The 20,565-nt window shown below is 34.5% G+C and overlaps 1 protein-coding gene across 4 annotated transcripts in view; it reads left to right on the top strand.

The window, feature by feature from the left end:
* fra (neogenin protein frazzled) overlaps positions 1–20,565 on the top strand; it is a 265,834-nt gene that overhangs the window by 141,045 nt on the left and 104,224 nt on the right. The window lies entirely within an intron of this gene.

The following is a 20,565-nucleotide window of genomic DNA, read 5'->3' as shown; positions in this document are numbered from 1 at the left end:
CAGCTGAATTAAATGGACGATAGCACTTAATTCCGGATCAATTTATTTGCTAAATTGCCGCAGTTGTAACTGTCATGTAAACATTTCGCGCTGATAACTCGACGTCGTCACTGGCTGTTAGTATTAAAGCGGCGCGTGAAAATTAAATGAGACGTGAACGTCTTTTATTTATACATCGATCTAGCCAAGCTTTCTTTGACCGTTAGAAAAACGCCGATATTCATATTTATAGCTGGCTCTTTCTCTCCTTTTTTTCCCTCTTCTTCTCGGTTTATTCGCGCTAACTAGACGCGTAACTTTCCGAAAAAGTTTTATCAAAAACAAGTCGGCAAAACGGTCGGTGTCTGCGTTGTTCTCCCGTGTCCTCCATCTCTCTATCTGGATTGAATTTTAAGTTGTGCCCCAGAGAACGAATTAAATCGTTCGGCCATTTATTCAGGCCACGTTTTGTCCTTTCTGTTTATTGTATCTGGTATATGGACGCAGGTAGCGTATGAAATAGGGAGCAGTGTCTCTCGGGTGAATTTGGTGTGAGCGAGTTAACAGTCTCGAGTATTTTTTAAGTTTCAGTCATTTTCCGTTTTTATATCGGATATCAGGTCACAACTAAGGATATCAGTATTATCAATATTTATTTTTACTATTAGATATAACAGAAAATATTAAATTTCTTCAGACACACTACGATGGTTCCATTAGCTGTGTGCGAGTACGAAATCATTTATCAAATTCACTTGAAATCAGCTGCTGGCCAAAAATATTTCGTCTGTCTACTGCTTTTAAACCTAGTAATGGATGCAGCTACGCGAAATTTTTGAAAGACGGACATGACCTTAACAAAAGGTTCTATATTCACTGATGCAGATATTGATATATTGATGCCCATGTTTTGCTAGACCATAGTCTTCGTTAACGCCGAGCATAATTTGCTCTGACTGATTTGTACTAGAATATATCACAGAAACAATTTTGTAAATGACTCTGTGTCGATCCTCAACTGAAAAATCCGAATGAAATGCTTACGGTGACAGATAAGGACCTCAGCCTTCCTTGAGGATTAATATGTAACCTCTGGAAATTTAACAATTTCACCTTGTCGTATTGGCTGACGGTAGCCAAGGGGATACCTTGGGTAACAACTATTTTTTTGAATTTGTGAGAGTAGAGGTAGCTCCACATTTCCACATTTTGTAAGATCCTGTCCAAAATATTTGAAGATAATGAATATGTCCTCAGATTGCCTTTCTTCCATGGCCTTAGAGACAGATCTTTGGCGAGGTCTAGGAAAGCCGCACCCAGTATGTTCCTTTAAATATTGGGGAACGAATCGAAGAGTTTGGCTCAGATTCCGAATTGGTTGCCAGGAAGAATATTTTATGTCTTCGCGAAAAACGAAGCCTCAATGTCATAACCAATAGTGGGAGGGAGGGGGGGGGGCGATAGAGGCCTATGTCTCTTATATATCCGTACTGTATCTATTATTGTGTATTCCAGATTATAATACTAATTGTTAAATTACATATCCAAATATTTAAAACTTAAATGTTGAGGTAGCAACATTTCCAGAATAAGTCAGTTTCACCTGAACTGTCGGATAGTTCAACGTCTAAATTCAGTACATGAGTTGTTGAACTTAATGATGAAAAAAAAGGAGAACATCTATAAAACTCTAATCTATAAAGTAAATCATCTATAATCTATTCAAAGCATTTTTAGTAATGTGTCATGCAAATTTGGGACGTCGAAACATTGCAATGTTGCCGCACCAACTCTGAGTTTTAGTTCAGTTTGGCTTTGACATACAAGAAAATTCTAGTCTAAGTAAAATTATTGAACAAAAATGTTATCAAATAAAATTTATTTTAACATCATAGTACATCTAATACATATATTGTGGAAGGACTTAAAACTACAATTAAGAACACAGGTATAATAGTTTATAGGTTAGATTTGTTTTGTTTATATTGAACTCTTTTCCACACCACCCAGGAGGTAGAAGTTCTAGGCGTCTTTTTTATGTAGTGGTATCACCTTGGAGGCCTAATGCACCTAATAAAAAATTGTATATCGGGCGGGTATTTTACTTACATTTGAGAGCATATTTACCTTTTTACGTTTAGTTTTTGTCCTTCGATTGTATGTTTACTTGTCAAGTCATCCTGGTACCACTGTATATTTTATTTCTTCTGCTACTATCTGTATAAAATTAGTCACTGAATTCTCTCTAATACATTTACCATATCTACAAAACAGTTTGTATTAATTTTTTCCTCATACGTTCGTTTCACTCCCTACAATATCATTTTCTACAGTGATATTATGTACATACCTTTAGTTGTTTCCACTCTTATCACTCTGTCTCGGGAATTTCCACCATTGCACTGCATTATCACATATCCTGACAGTTTCCTTCAGTCACTTTCATGTTACCAGTCACTGTCCAATTCAATCACTAAACTGTTAATTTATAATCTTTCGAAAACATGTTCACGATTCCACCATTTATCAATTACTTCCTCTGTATGTCTTATTGAGTTCATCCAGACCGAAACTGTTAAGATTGACAATGGTTCCTTCCGCAGATCCAAACAGTTTTTGATGGAATATCCTTCTCGACCAGCAATATATCTGCAATTAATTATTAATAAATATAATGACGAACAAAACCTGATAGAACGCTACTGTTTTACCTTTTCCATCAATGTTTGTTGTCTTTACACTTTTCTTGTTACTGTCTTGCCAAGAGTGCTACAATGAACTATTTTGAAATATTATCAAGATATACAAATGCAAATAGTTTATCTTCCTTGGTCTTATTATACGCCTTTAAAAATTTAATTAATTTTAAGGCTATATCTGGAAGTTCCATTAAACCTCTCCGAGGGTTATCTTTACACCATTTAAACACTATGCCCTGTAAAAGTGTATGAAAGGATGTTTTACATCCCTCAAAAACCTGCATGTCCCTAACTCTTTTATGTATACTTTCCAGAAAGTCAATTTCCTCTAAAATATTTTATCTAAATAATTAATTATTATCTAAAATAATTTTATTAAATTATGTTTACATTTATAAAATAGTTTGTGTACTTACTGTTCTTATACATTTCGTATATTTGGTCTCGAATAGAGCCAATATCAAGATGATGAAGATTCGTCAAACACTAGACAGGTTTTCTTGGATAAATCTAATGTATTATTCTTCATTTTGAAAGCGGTATTATGCACAGTGCCCACACTAATATTTAGCGCGACAACAACCCGCTAAAAACATTTTCATTAAAATTGTAAGGACTTATATTATTTAATATCATCAATAATTACCCTTTTAAGGGAAATTATGGGCAAAAGCAGGCCTCCATTAACTCCTTTCTTTTCGAAATATTGTATTGAATTTGTCACAATGAATTTGTGACCCTGACTATCTATTGTTTTCGGCTTTTTCAAACGAAATGATATATTATATCATATATTATGGAGCGATTTAAAATTTATCAAAATAATAAATGGGCTAAAATAACGTTTGTCGGTTTTTAATCTGTAGTAATAATAACTAATATTTTCAATAATTTTGCTTATATCAGACGTACGTAAAATTCTTTAATACAATAGTGTTAAGAAACCTCTTAACTATATAAATTAAATTATGTTTTAAAAATTTTCTTGTTAGCCAAACTGAACTAAAACTCAGAGTTGCTGCGGCAACATTGCAATGTTTGCAACGTCACAAATATCCATGACGCAATACTAAAAAAACTTTGAATAAGCTATATAACCACAAATTGTGTGTAATTGATAATATCCTTATGTATGATAGTTGATCAATACTAAATCAATTTTATGTATTTTTAAGGAATTTAGAACGAGGACATGTCCTTGTAATTGATAATCGAAGAAGAAAATGTGGGTAGTTCTTTGAAAAATAGCAATATAAGTTATCCTGGATTTATATCATTAGCTGGTGATAAATGGAAATAATAGTAGGAACGGATAAAATAATAGTAATATCATAAAATGTTCGTATTTTTTCCGAATTATATTACATATATTCTTGATCCAATTGATGTAATGTAATGACAATAAAATATCTCAGTGTCTAATCGTGAATCTCCTTTTTGCCAGGATTTATCTGGACTAGACCTACTGCTAACATGGGCTTTGAACCACGGCCCTCGGCATTAAGCCTATCGACTGGCAAGTAACCAACTTGAAATCATCCCAGAAGACATCCGGTCTTACCCAGCCAGGTTACTGGAATGATTGAGATTATTTTTTGTCGAATTTTGCACTATTGCCTTATACAGTTGCGGCAAACACAGCACCAGCCCATTTGACAACAGAACATTTTTCAAACATTAGTTATAAATTATCCCTAATTGGCCCTTTATATTCCTTTACTGCAACAGCGAGTCATAAATATCCGTAGCAATAAAAATATTCTTAGAATTCATCCAGCTGTTCTATCTATCTGTAGAATGTTTCTTATTAATCTTGTTGAGATATCTACTATATTTACTACTCTTTTATTAATTCAGTTCTTTATTAGTCTTCTTAACCATCTAAGTCTTTCTCTAAGCTTATTTCAGTATATTTAACGAATGCTTGCTCATTAGCTTTGCAGAATAGATTATTACATTATTACATTTCTTTCTTAAGAAAAACTTTAAACGGACGTCTCGGTCACTGGTTAATTTATAAAATTAGTTTTGTCTCTATCTGTACCACAACACTTAGAGTGTTATATTTTTTTACGAAACAATGCGCAGATAATAGTATGAAATTAATAAATATACGATGAGAGAGCTGAGAAAAAGTTTTACACGTGGCTATTTTTTCAAGACTCGCCATCCACTAGAGTTTTTTAGGGTCTGTACTATTCGTGTGTTGCAATTTATATTTCTGTAACTATATTTCAATAACAATGCATCGTGTCACAAATCAGTGAAAACGATGGCAAAAATCCATTCATTGAGCTTCGAATTGCTTCCTCATCCACCGTATTCTCCAGATCTGGCCTCCAGCGACTATTTCCTGTTCACAGATCTCACAAGAATGCTCGCAGGGAAGAAATGTTCATCGAATGAAGAGGTGATCGCCGTAACTGAGGCCTATTTTGAAGCCAAAGGACAAATCATACTACAAAAATGGTATCGAAAAGGGATCGCTATAATCAGTGTATGACCCTTGAAGGGAATTATCTTGAATAAAAAAAAATGTTGCCAAAAAAATGTGTGTTACATGGTAGGCCGGGGACTTTGACAATTGTCAATTGACCTGTTAAATTACTTCAATAGTTTGAAGACTTGGATTGAGTTAGTGATGAGATTTTTATTGTTCACATGGCGAATATTTTTTATAAATTTCTTTTACAAAGTTGAAGATAATGACTAGGTTAACTTTACCTGATTTTTTAATTCAAAATGAAGATATATTTCTATTACAAAATTGTCAACTTATTTTTCATATATATTTTTATTTTTTCCGGGTTTTCCACGAAAAAAAAAAATGTTGATTTGAGAACTGTCAGGTATTCCCACATCATCCTACCTCGCAGAAAGGAACTGCTTTCGACGGAAAGGAAAATAAAAGTTTTTGTCGCGTAAAGTTTACAGTCACTTTCCGCATCTTATTTATATTTTGACGTTTTAATAAATAAAATACGACGAACGGCAAAACGGTCGCGGCAAACTTGATTAGTTTGGATTATACTGTTGGGAAAAGGAATTGTCTCTCCTGAGTTTACTCGAGAAAACAGTCGGGAGCGGGAGTGTATTATTTCAACATTTTATTATACGGATGTGGATGGAAACGTAATTTAATTATGATATTTGCGCGTTTTAGGTTAAGTTACACTTTGGCGTCGTTGAAATAATGGATCAGCAAACATGATTATGTTTATTTCGCTTATAAAATTCTTCCAGAAATACGTGGCTGTATCATAATTAATTCATCAACTTTATCTTATTTCCATTATTTTATTCCATTATTTATATCCATTAAATAAAAACAGTTTTTAAAGTAAATGAATAGTTTTTGTTTTCTAAACTTTTTCACGGATTATAACTTATGTTATATATATATTAGGTAGACACCCGGATGAGTTTTGATCGGCGATATCTATTGATGAATTTGTGAAATGTTAAATTGCTCAAAATCAACATTAAACATTACATTATCGACATTGCGAATGTTATCAAACACTATAGTGATGCTGCTTCGTCATATCTCATTTGTTAGCAACTGCTATTTTGATGGTATTAACAAAGAATAGCCTAGAAGACCAACAAAGTTCAAATATAATGAATTGCAAGGCTTATTGAATGAAAAGACACCTCAAACTCTCAAAGAATTTTCAGATAACTTGCTCGTGTATATGTGGGGTCAGCTAGCTCTAGTGTGTTACGGCAACTAAAGGAAACCGAATGAAGCTATTAGTCCAGATGTTTCCTGACATCAACTGAATAAATTCAACAACGTATTGTTACAAGAAAACGAATGACGTCCCGTAAAACAATTCGCTCAGGTTCGGATCTCATAAGCAGTCCTTAGGCGATTCAATCCATATTTTATGGTGCACTCCAGAACCGGCACTACATAGAGGTACTTCCACAGCAGTTCCACTAGGAGGGGAGCGCTGTAGCGACCGCTACGACCCTTTAGGCCACCACGCATTCACCTACACCAAGTTCAAAGGTTGGCAACGCCGGTGTGTCGGTACCATGCGATTCCCGGCTATAAAAGACCACCACGACGTCTCGCTCTCAAAGCTCCAGGGCCAGGTGGTATAACAGCAAATTATCTAAAAAACCTCACTAGCAAGCAACTATCTGAATTTGCTAACATTATTAACTCCATCCTGAGATTAAAGCATTTTCCAAAGAACTGGAAACATACGCTTGTCGCTGTCATTCCTAAAAAATGCCAATCCATCTGACTACAGGCCCATCAGCCTAATTAGTTCACTCTCCAAACTTGCTGAAAAAGCGATATTAAGCGCTTTTACAGACGAACATCATGTAAACCCGAACGAACAATTCGGTTTCCGTGCCTAACACTCATGCCTCCATCAAGCTGCCCGCGCCGCAGCAACTATCCACTAGGCACTGATAAACGGTCGAAAAACTGGAACCATCTTCTTATATGTATCCAAAGCTTTCGATCAAGTATGGCACGATGGTCTAACATTTAAAGCGAAACAGCTAGGTCTACCGAATGACCTAATATCCCTGATAGATTCATACTTGAACGGTAGGTCCTTTCAAGTGAGGATCGGTGACGCAGTCTCCTCATAAACTAATTTTCGCAGGAGTCCCAGCCCCATCACTATTCATCCTTTATATGGCTTATTTCCCGCTCTACAGACTTTCCCACACAGCATTTTATGCAGATGATACCGCTTTCTTCACAACCGGTTACTGTTCCGACGCTATTCGCAACACTCTCCAAGTACAGCTGAACCAAACGATAGCGTGGAAATACAAATTTTGGCGGCTACAGATAAGCCCGAGCAAAACTCGAGCTATTCTGTTCCATCGCAAGAAGGAGTTTCGCGCCTATCGGCACCAAATCGATCAAGTCCCTATCCCATGGCTCCAAAAAGTTTCATACCTCGCTCTCCAGTTCGACCGCAGATTCCAATGATCAGCCCAAATACAGCACGCCATTTGCAAAGGAAATGGCGTGTACAGCCTAATATTCCCACTACTCTGCAGAAAAAGCAAACTTCCAATCCCACAGAAAGCGACGCTGTATAAAATGCTAGTCCGTCCAATCTCAACGGAGGACAGGTGTGGTACAGGTATGTCTCGGAGAGACAACTTAAACTGCTATAAGTGTTCCAATCCAAAAAAGTCCGCGCATTACTGAAATTCCCATGGTTTATGAGGAACGTCAATACACACCTCGAATCAGGCATCCAGTTTGTGAAAAATTTCATAAACATGCTCATTGTGGGGTTCTCCATCGGAACTTTAGAACACGACAACACTTTGATAAAATCCCTACCCGTCCACAAATCCCTGTAGTAAACAAACTATGACAGGTCCAGGTCGTAACCCACGTAAATCATACCCCGAACCTGAAGGGACCGAAGACCATTTGGTTCTAGCTCGTCAATCTGGTAAAAAAAAACAATAAGTTACAAAAAAGACCAACAATAACTAGTAACAGTTTTACAACACTCATTTTCGAATTCTTCAGTTATTTACTCGTATACAAATTATACATGTATCGTTCTAATTACTTACTGTATATTATGTTTTGCGAAAGAAAGCCCTAGACATTTGAATAATACTAGTATATTATTCACCTGGTTTTAGTTTTTATTTTACAACTGCTGGGCTTTGTCACGTATACACATATATACATTTAAATTAACTCTTTATATAGAATTTCGTGAAAATATACCTTCTAGACACGTTTTTATACGAATATAGTTTTTTAACAATCACTAAAATATCAATATTAATTGAGTTTATGTTATTATTATTATTATTTTGTTTTGTTACAGGTAATACTTCAGCTTATACCCTAGAACGAAATAAAATAAAGTATTTTGGTAAGTTTTTATCATAAGTAAAGAAGCTACCTCCAAATTTCTAAAAGAGCTTCCTTATTTAAATGAAAAATCTATATCATGAAATATCAATAAGAATCATCATTGATATCCAATATTTAGCGACAGTATGTAGAAAGACATTATTTATTTACTGATTCTTGAATAAATTCAATGTACAAAGTATACAGTATAAAGAATATTTTCACAAAATATATATTTAACGCAATTTTTAAAATATTTAGTCATATCAAACAGAATTAATAATTCCATCTTTTATAGTATAAGACTAATTAATTAAGATAATATTTTATATAGAAGATTGCTTAATGAAGTGATTTTCTACATGCCATTTATATATATAAGACATAAGAAATACTTATTGCCAATAGGGCAGATTGTGGACTCACGAAGAGTAATAAAAATAATCTTTTATAGTAAAAATGTTTTAATTAACTTCCATCTATTTTAAAACCAAAACTGAATTAAACTGAAGGTATAAATAGATATTCTGAAGAGTGTACATTTTTTTAGTTTACTAGATATTAGATTTTTCTAGTTTTCACATATTTTCTGAGTGTATCATTACCATCTGTTGAAAAGTCTCTTGCCAAACTGACTTCCTTTTAGTGTCGCCTGATTCTTGTCAGATCTGTTGAAAAACCTTTAAATTACGTGCTAACGAAGACGGAACGTCACTAATTAAGAAGTAATAAAATAATCGGGCGTGCGTAACTGTCAGCCATCAGTTGACACACACCCTCACACACAACACGCACGATGCCGTTGTCAATTATCCAGCTTGGCAAGAAAGGCGCCTCTCGAAATAATTCGAAAAAGACCAGACGTGCCAAATAGCTTCGCTGCGATCGAATATCCGTCGGATTCATCGGGCCGGAAAAAGGGCATACGATTTGTCGCTGCCTGTCGATATGTCATCGACGGTGATTTCTAGACAGGAAATACGTTCTGTCACTTCTCGTAGAACTTAATTGTTTCTTCGCGGCAATCTGGAAGATGATTTGTCTTAATCTTTTAGTAAAATCCAATTAACTTTCATTAACTTTAGAGAAAAAAGGCGATGTTATGCTTTCATATGAAGAAAATCTGTCTAGAATGTGTTTAAATTCAAAGGGTGAAAATTAAATTGTTCTCATCAAGACATCAGTGACAGTAACTGGGCTTCACCTCTGGTACAATTTTGTAAGGATGGAAGAGTCATTCTGTTTAATAATCTGTTGTATTGTAATCTTCCAATTTTGGAACACGAAATCGGTAACGCGAAATCAATAATTGTCTTGCATTGTCTCTATGGATTGTAAGATTTACACTCAAATTTCAATAATATTCATATCTTTTGCAAAGCTATGGTGAGACACTTTAAGTAATTCAAAGTCATTATTTTGCTTGACAATACTCTGGCACACATTGCAAGAGTGGCGAATCTTAGGGGTAGACTGTTACAGTTCTGATGGGAAGCACCCAGCTTACTTATGAGACATAATATCATCAGATTACCATTTGTTCATATTAATACAGCATGACATGGCTGGCACACAGTTTCGAAATACGAAAAGTGCAAAAATGTTTCGATGATTGGAAATTAGTGATATAAAATTATATTATGTAACAGGTCAATTAAAAAGTCCTCGGCCTGACACATAGATGACGCTACTATAATTAAATCCATATGTTTTTTAGTTAGCCCTAACCCTCATAAGATGCGTGTATAAATTTAATAGCTGTCGGATCATTAGTTTGCGAATTATAGAATTTTGAGTGAGGCAACTTTTGATATTGTGAAAAAAATGGATAAAAAGGAATATCGCGTGTTGATAAAATATTGCTTTTTGAAGGGAAAAAATACAGTTGAAGCAAAAACTTGACTTGATGCCGAGTTTCCGGACACTGCCCCAGGAAAATCAACCATCAAGGGATTGGTATGCTAAGTTTAGACGTTGTGAAATAAGCACCGAAGACGACGAACGCAGTGGACGTCCAAAAGGGGTTGTTACCGAGGAAAACATTTAAAAATCCAAAATAATTTTGAATTACCGTAAATTGAGATTGAGTGAAATAGATACTCTAAAGATATCAACTGAACGTGTACCTCATATCATTCACGAATATTTGGGTATGAGAAAGCTCTATGCTCTCGGTGCCGCGCGAGCTTACTTTTGACCAAAAACAACGAGGAGTTGATGATTCGGAGCAATGTCTGAAGATGATCAAGCGTAATATACCCGAGTTTTTCCGTCGATAAGTTTTTCCATCATTTCGCTCCGAAGTCCAATCGACAGTCATCTCAGTGGACTGCCCACGATGAACCCGCTCCAAAGCATGGGAAAACGCAACAGTCGGCTATTACATAGCGTTGTTGGACCGTTTTGAGGACGAAATCGCCAAAAAAACGGCCGCATTTGAAGAAAAAGAAGGTTGTTTCACTAAGACAATGCACCGTATCACAAGTCAGTGAAAACGATGGCAAAGACCCATGAATTGGGTTTCGAATTACTGCCTCATTCACCTTATTCTCCAGATCTGGCCCCAGCGACTATTTCCTGCTCTCAGATCTCAAAAGAATGCTCGGAAGAAATTTTCGTCGAATGAAGAAGGCAAGGAAAATCGTACTACAAAAATGGTATCGAAAAGTTGGAGGGTCGCTATAATCAGTGCATCACCCTTGAAGAGAATTATGTTGAATAAAAAAGCCGGGGACTTTTCAATTGATCTATAATAATGTACCAATTTGTCTGAAAAAGTAAAAAAAAAATTAATTTTGTTTAACCAAAACAAATCCTTCAGTGATCCAGTAATTCAAATGGAATTGTAGTAAGATGGATTACTAAATTTAAATGAGGTCGTACAGGTTTTGAAGATTTACGTGAGCTCCGTTCAGTCGAAACTTAATATAGGTGGCTTATTCGCGGATCAAAAGTATTATGTACCATTTGATTACTCCATGCGTTATCCATATGAAATTAAGATCTATAATAATAATTTTGAAGAAAAGAAGAGGCTAAGAAGTGATGTGAATCCGGTACTTGGATTTCAAAATGAATTAGTATCAAAATAATTAAAATGTACACCAAGAAATAAAAATGTTTATGACTTTCTTACACCTGGTTTTATTAAATTAAATTTACTATAAGATAGGTAATATTGGAACTGAAACAACGTGTTTACTCCAAAGTCAGCTTCGTCGATATATTTTTAACTTGTCTATTATTAAAATAGCAGGTAAATTTGTTTACTTTCTCCAGTTCTGTTTTCATTTGCTCAGGCGAATGCACAAGTTTAATCACTAAACGCTGAATTACACGGAAGATGAGCAAAGCACAATATTCTTATACATATATATTTTAATAATAATGTTGCTTATTTTATAAGCCGATAAAGAAATGAATCATTTTCGGCTGATCGACTAATATTAGTTGTGCATCACTGAACACATGTTATTAGAAAATTTTAAAAAATAGAAGTTGCACAATACTTTGGCATTCCGTAAATCGATTTCTTTCCATTTTTAATCTAATAAAAAATCGCGTTGTTTTTTCGTCTTTGTTCGGTAAAATTGTCTTTTATTATCAGTTTTTTTAATTTTCAGTAAATTTGGTTTAATTTACAAATTACAACAGTTAACTCGTTAAATTTTAAATTTATTTCTAATGCCATCAAATATTACTTCATCAAAAAAATCATAATTTCATAGCTGACAATTTAGAGTAAAAATAGAGCATTGTACGTGTGTAAGTTCATTGAATGGGTTATCGAGTATAGATGTGATCTAAGCGATGAAGCTAATTTTCAACTTGGTGGCTTGGTTAATCGTCAAAATCACCTCATTAAATGTTCAGTAAACCTTACATGTGATTCGTGATATGCCACTGTTTGATGTGAATTATGGATTGGATGGCTCTTTTTTTTGGATGGATTTTGCGAAATTTAGACTTGTAAAATAATAACTCTTTCTGCCTAATTTGAATTATATCAATGCGGATACCGCATTCTATATAATCTGTAAAACATTTCAAATGAGAATTCCTGGTCTCTCGTTTTTTTCCTCTCTAAAAGATCATCAGAATTAGCCATCTAGTTTACTTGATTTAATATCACTTGATTTTTTTACACATTCATCTGCATTTATGCCATAATTATGGAAACTTTGAAGAAAATAGGGAGTAGGTACCAGCAAATGATTGTTGAGATCATTTCCCCATACTGTTCAATATATATTCCTCACATTTCCTTTATGATTCAATACCAAAAATATACTATTTAAAAAAAACTATATTTTGTATATAATTCAAATAAAAGCCACTAATTTTAAACTTAATTTCGATTCCCAAATATATTAAACACTTTTCTTAGAAGATTGTGAACTTCATTAGCCGATTTAACCAATATACATAATATGCTAGACGACTATTTTCTAATGCATATGTTACTTCGTTCTTACCGTGTTTTTTACTCTTAATTTAATTTAACTTCTTTATATTAACATTTCAAAGATTATATCTAAACAGACCAAAAAAAAAATATCATGCCCACCTTATAACCCAATAAATATTGACACATAGATGGCGCTACTAGAATTAAATCCATATGTTTTTTCGTTAGTTCAGAAGATGCGTGTACAAATTTGACAGCTGTCGGATAATTAGTTTGTGAATTATAGCATTTTGAGTGAAACAACTTTTGTTATTGTGCAAAAAATTGATAAAAAGGAATTTCGCGTGTTGATAAAATATTGCTTTTTGAAGGGAAAAAATATAGTTGAAGCAAAAACTTGGCTTGATGCCGAGTTTCCAGACACTGCCGCATTGGTATGCTAAGTTTAGACGTGGTGAAATGAGCACCGAAAACGGTGAACTCAGTGGAAGCCCAAAAGAGATTGTTACCGACGAAAACATAAAAAAAATCCATAAAATGATTTTGAGTGACCATAAATTGAAATTGAATGAAATAGCAGATACCCTAAAGATATCAACTGAACGTGTACATCATATCATTCACGAATATTTGGGTATGAAAAATATCTGTGCAAAGTGGGTGCCGCGCGAGCTCACTTTGGACCAAAAACAACGATGAGTTGATGATTCGGAGCAGTGTTTGAAGATGATCAAGCATAATAAACCCGAGTTTTTGCGTCGATATGTGACAATGGATGAAACGTGGCTCTATAATTTCATTCCGAAGTCCAATCGATAGTCATCCGAGTGGACTGCACACGATGAACCCGCTCCAAGGCATGAGAAAACGCAACAGTTGGCCTCAAAGGTCAGTATAGTGTCTGTATTACAGGATGCGCATGGAATGATTTTCATTGACTACCTTGAAAAAGGAAGGACCATCAACAGAGACTATTACATAACGTTATTCGACCGTTTGAAGGACGAAATGGCCGAAAAACGGCCGCATTTGAAGAAAACTGAGGCCTGTTTTGAAGCAAAGGAGAAATCGTACTACAAAAATGGTATCGAAAAGTTGGAAGGTCGCTTTTATCACTGTATCACCCTTGAAGGGAATTATGTTGAATAAGACAAACTAATTTTGCCAAAAAATATGTGTTTTACTATGGTAGGCCGGGAACTTTTCAATTGACCTGTTAGAAGTTTTATCAATATTAGTCCACTGAGAAATAGTAACCAACATCGCAGTTTAATTTAAAAAAAATCACTAACGCGCACAGTTGAATCGCCTGAAATATGGTATAATTGACGCACTATCGCCGTGGTAACGCGATAAAAACCTCTCGAACTTGAAATGAACAAACGACAATGGCGGTTTACAATGCAGGTTTATCGTTCATCGGTTGACGGTCATCATAAAACGTTAAGAACGTAATAACAGTCTGAGTCGTGGAATTATTCACGAGTGGCAATGAATTTGCACCGAAAATACGGCGGTTTTAACATAAGAGCCGGACATAAATAAGCTGCGTCGGTCGAAAGACCTGACATATTGCCTTATTAAACGCATATTTCTCACGTGGTACTTGTTTGGATCCGGATTAACGTTCGCAACGTCGTACCATGCCCACTTTACAAACTTTCTTATTTCGATATAAATTATTTATTTCATTATACTTAAGAATATCTATATATGTTGTTCATCAAGTTTGCGAAGACCCATACGACTATCTACAGACTACTACAGAGTAAAATTAAAGTTCCCAAACATTTTATTAGTTCATATTATCTAATAACATAAGTATACACAGTGTTGGACCTAAGCCACCAAAAGTTATTTATGAGGTAAATTGGGAGGATAATCGTAATCAACAGCCCGTTTTCTAAAATTGTTTCTTGTTTTCGAAATACTCAATAAATTCATTATTTTACTATTTTTGGCCATTAACGGCCATTTAATTGAATTAAAAAGTACAAATGGGTAAGGAACAGAGGTTGAACTGAGTATTTTATATTGCTTAAGACCTGTTTCACGCATTAGGGTCCAACATAAATCCGCTCATCATGCCTTCGTCCCTTCTCTCCTTGCTCGTCGCTCGCGTGGTCCAAGTCTTGTGGGAAAAAATGAAGATGTGAATGCAGAAAATGTATTTCGAGAGATATTTGAGCTCTAATCTTGTGATAATTTTACAGACAGTTTTACATAATGGGTACGACTCGGACACACCTCTCCCACATAATGATGATCAACTGTGGAGTAGTCAAAATGTGGAATTTTAGCAACTACACATCCTCTATAACTTTCCGGATGCACTTCATTGCAGTTTGCACATTTCGGCTTAGCTTCTTTGGGTTTTCTACACTCTGTGGTGATATTTTTACCTGAACATTTTACATATCTAGGTTCTCTTCTGCAGAATTTCTGTTTGTGTCCATGCAATTGGTTTTTGCATTGCGATATTAAGTTCGATTTTTTTAAAGGTTCGATTTTTATTTCAACCCCTAAAATTATTTTAATACCAAAAATGGTTTTTGGGTTCGTATCATGTCCAAAGCCTAACATAAATAGAGATAGTGGCTTCTTGTGGACTAAAATTTCTCCTTTGTTATTTTTGGTTTTTTTTTTAACATATTTGTTTTTTATTTAAGGTTTTAATTTAAGCATTTCAGCAAAGACGCAAAGACATTCTTTGTGCTCAGCCATACGTTGCAAGAGTTTTTTAAATAGATACAGTTGCTTTTCGAATGGATAGATTTCATTCTCCCAGCGTACGTACAGCGCCTTCCGATCTATGCAGTATCTCTTGAAGCGCATACGGTTTCGCAAAAGTTGTAAAGAACTATGAAAAATATTTTGATTAATATATATTGCAACCACTTTTTCAATAAATGCCTTTTTAAAGTGATCAAAATGTCGGAATACATACAAGTATATAAGCGCTCTAAAACCTGCGTTGAATGTAGACCTATTATACGTAGCAGATTCAGCAACATAAAGCATTCAGACGGATATGAAAAGGTGTGAATTCAGGAGCGAGTTCGTGATTGACCAAGAAAAACAAGCTAGTGTCAGTTTTAGAATTTTGAAGCAATTTTTTCCCTGGGTCACCTCCAAACTGGTAAGACAATAAATTATTGTTTTAGCCTTTTGGGCTAATCTAATACAAAAATATATTAAAAAGACACAGTGTACAGAACTAAAATATAATTTTCCATCTTAAAATCAAGAAACTTCTTAACTTCTTAAGAAGGGTCTTGGTAGAATTGCTCGAATCACTACTTAGTTAGATTCAGCTGGTGGAAGTGGAATGTGGGCAGACACTAAAATTATATAAACCAGGAAAATCACCCAACGATAAAAATTCATATTGACAATATTGCTGTCAATCATGTCCAAATTATTTTAGAAGTTATTCTTAAAATTCTTCCAAAATGCATCGTATTACGGGCGTAATTGAGAAAACCTTTGAAAAGAATGGAAATTGTTCAGCTGTAGTTCTAGACCAATGGTCCAAGTCTCAAATTATGGCGCTAGGGCCTCCAATACAAGCTAGCAAACAAATTACGTAGCCAGATATGCCAGATTTTCAAATCCTACATTTCTGGTCATCGCTTCAGAGTAAGATACAGCTACGAATATTCAAATTTAAAACCTATTTATGCGGAATCACCACAAGGTAGTATCTTCAGACTAATATCGTACTTGCTTAAAGCTTAGATTGAAAAAGCTGTCAATAATATTACAGAGTGGACTAAGAAAGGGCGAATAAATTGAAATGCTACTAAGTCAACACAAGCGAATTTCGTTTACAAAAAAAATATTATCTACCAATGGTAACTGGGCATAGAATAACTCCTTATGTATTCAGCAAAATAATTCGGACATATAAATAAAAAGACAATGGATATCAAGCACAAATAGAGAGAGCATGTTAAGGAGAAACCAGCAAAACTTTTGTATGAAGCTCAAAAAAATGTGGTGGTTGCTTAGACGACAATCCGAATTATCACTTAAAAAAATTGTTATTGTCTAAGCACACTTTGATGTGGTTTTAACTAATATATATGCTATCTTGGGTTTACAAAAAGAAATCATATATTATTATAATTCAAAATTATCAAAACAAAGATCTTCGTGGCATGGTCAGTGCTTCACGCTATATTATAAGTGAGAACATCCACAAAATCGTATGGGTCAGCAACGAACTTTAACGATTTTCGAAAAAACAACAAGATGAATGAATTAATTGAATATAAAAACGTCAGACTGCTACAACTACTCAACAATAGCGGAGTTACCCGAAAGTTAGCAAAACAAGAAAGAAAGAAAAAAGAGACAAGACCCTTCAAACTAGTGTAGTATCTAAACTATTTATGAAAATAGTACCGAATTTTAAGCCGGCATAGTTGGCGCAGTGGCAAAGGCGATAGGACGGTCCCCCGCTGTTGCAATAGTCGCGAGATCGAATCTTGCTGGGACATGGTCGTAAATTTAGATTTGTGATTGTTTAATATTTGTGATTGTCCTTAGACATTATCCATAGTCATTATCTGATAGCATAGTCCTTAGTCATTATCCGACAAGGAAAAACTGATCCCAGTCACGACAGTCACCAGGCTGAGTAAGACCGAATGTCTTCTGGGATGATCTCCAAAGTTGGTCACTGGCCAATCGGTCGGCTTAATGCCGAGGACCGTGGTTCGGAGCCCACGTTAAACAGTAGGTCCAGTCCATATAAACCCATAAAAAAAGAAGGCTTTAAAATATACAAAAAAGTACCGAACTTTAAGAATTAATTTGGGACTGAAATCTTAGATCTAGACATCAAAAATAACATTAAAGGAAAATTACAGATAGTTTTTCACTGTCTGTAATACATGCGCCATGGGCTTTTGCAATTTAAAAAAAATTCATAATCTCAAATCAAATTCACATTATTTTTCTATTATGTGGTCTTGTTCTCCTTGCGGAATATTTTATTTACGTTAGTTTACCCTATTTACCCTGCTCTATGTCTTCAAGTTCATTTCAAAGTTCTTTTTATGCTTTAACGTCTAGTTTCGCGGAAATCTGTGAAAAAAAGTCGTTTTTAAACTACCCCCTCGGAAAAAGTTTTTTTTTATATTTATGAAAGCCTAAATTACATTTCGCAGTGTCGTTTAACCGCCTTCAAATGGTATATTCTTTCTATATGCCATTAGGTTACTCAATTCGGTCTCTCGAACAACTTTTTGAGAACTTTTTCATCCTTTTCAAGCCATTGAATCTCGCCATACTCGAAGTTCGCGTCGCTCGCCGTCGTTAGCTCCCCGTACATACAACCTATACATCGATCGGCTCGAGCATAAGGTAAAATATATTCTTTTTTTTAACGGCGGATGCATTGAATTGAATTATTTAAAGGCCTATATACGCCCGGGGGATGATAAATATAAATTTTTTCGGCCTTTTTGTTTTCGAGGCTTATTTTGTGGATGCCCTTTTTTTAACATTGGTCAACATTAGTTTATCTTGCAGCTTTTATTATATTAGGCAGGGTAAAAAGTAATTTTGATTTTTCCTAATAGATTTCTGTAGTAGTGTTTTTGTTTAAAAAGCACATGGCACGCATATTACAACTCACATAATTTCACAGTCCACATAATTTTAAAACACAACGGATTGACACTCAATTAACTATATTAGTTCAAAGGGTTTTTGTATCTTCAACTTAAGTGCACTGTTGTTCAGTAATTGTAGTACTTTGATGTTTTTATGTTCACGCAATCTCTCTTGGTGTTTTTTTGCTTTTAAAGAATTCCTCCATTGATCTATGGTACCCTTAGATATTTTAGGATGTTCTTGATTCTAATGGGGCAATGCTGAGAGGAAGTTTTGTCATACTGGTATTTGGTTTTCTTGTGCAATTTCATTTTGCATATTGTCCGTGTACACCACCTTCAATATTTGTTTATATAATAACAATTTGTTATGAGTGATAACACATATTATCATCTCAGTAATCGCCACATTTTTTTAACCTCTACTAAGTTCTGCTCGTTTCCTTTTAACATGCACTTTCTACGTAAGCTTGTCATCCAGTATCATGCCTAATACTTTGCTGTGTTTGTGTACTCTGGAACCAATTATCACTGACTATTTTTGTATGTGAAATCCACATGTATAGACTTCATATCATTTAATTTAATTGATCATTTCTTAGTCTAATCAGCATTGTTATTGACAGCACTGTATTTACAGTTGTCTCAGTATTGTTACCTGTAGTAAGCACTGCAGTATATTCATTATATCACAGCACGCAAATGGGGCCATTGTTACTCTATCACCTTTAGGGCTATCAAATCTGAATATTGGTCACCGTATTTTATTCTGAAGTGATGATTAGAAATGTAGCATCTGGCTAGCTATTCTGTTTGACAACTTATATTCGCGGCCCTCGTGCCATAGTTTATCAAACGATTAAGTCACGACTAAATTTTGAATTACATTCATAATGCGATGTACCTGTCAATGAAGCCACAATGTAGCGCCTTTCAATGATAGCACTTCCTGGAATATTCGTAAATAGCGTATTTCGTTTAATTGGTCAATAGTTATAACGGTTTGTGTTAATTAAGAATTTTAAATTTAAAATGAATTTTGATTATATGGATATTTCGGGTTATTTTCGTCATATTGCGCATTTTATCTTCCAAAAGGGGAAAATGAAACGTAGGGTCATGGAAAATTGTGCGCTGCTTATTGTGAGTCCTTAAGTAAAGGCCAGTTTCAAAATTAGTTTGATCGTTCATTTTGATTTGAAATTTCATTTCATTCCGTTTGCCATGAACTCTAGTTTAGATAAAACTGGGTACCAAAAGAAACTTCATACTCCAAGGACCAAGATTCTTCACATAGAATTGATAGTGTTGCGGATTTTAATCCTGGATGTGCTGTACGCCAACATTGCTAAGAGCTAACATACATCCGTACCGGCTTCTGAACTCACAATGACAGAATTAACGATAAGTTGTTTTTCTAAATTCGAAATTCATGTGCCTACTCATCTTCTTCAAGTACAATACTACAATGCAATGAAAAGTTGCTTGTATATTGCTTGTCTAAAATAGAAAAGTAGCGTGTTGTTTCGAACATAGTTTGAAGGAAGGTTTATAGCAAATATGCTGGCAGTCAGTCACACGTTGACTATCTATTAAAATAAGATTATTTCAGTATTATTTTTGGGGTTTATTATTACCTTAGCATCATATTAAAGTAAATAATAATAATTAGAGACAATAATAAATTGATAAAAAAGTGATAATAATTCAAACACTAAAGTAATTGCAGATAGTAAGAAATTAAACGCAAAGAAAAAAGTAAGAATATTTATTTATACCTACAAAGGAATTTTTTATTAGTAATAGTAATTATCCGCCCTAAAGACCCCCCTCTCCTCAAATCGTCTTATTTAATAAATGAATGACCCCAACATTGAAAGTAACTGAAGCCAGAACAAGGAAATTAAAGCCAGAATTGGAAAAACTATGAATTTATTCTTGATCATGAATAGTATATTTATTAACAAAACAAGATATCAAACAAAACAAAAATAGAAA

This window comes from Rhynchophorus ferrugineus, unplaced genomic scaffold (assembly GCF_030347505.1).
Source record: "Rhynchophorus ferrugineus isolate W39M unplaced genomic scaffold, kcgeb_rfMv2 rfM8, whole genome shotgun sequence".
Lineage (NCBI taxonomy): Eukaryota > Metazoa > Arthropoda > Insecta > Coleoptera > Curculionidae > Rhynchophorus > Rhynchophorus ferrugineus.
This window is presented reverse-complemented; position numbering and strand designations above follow the sequence as displayed.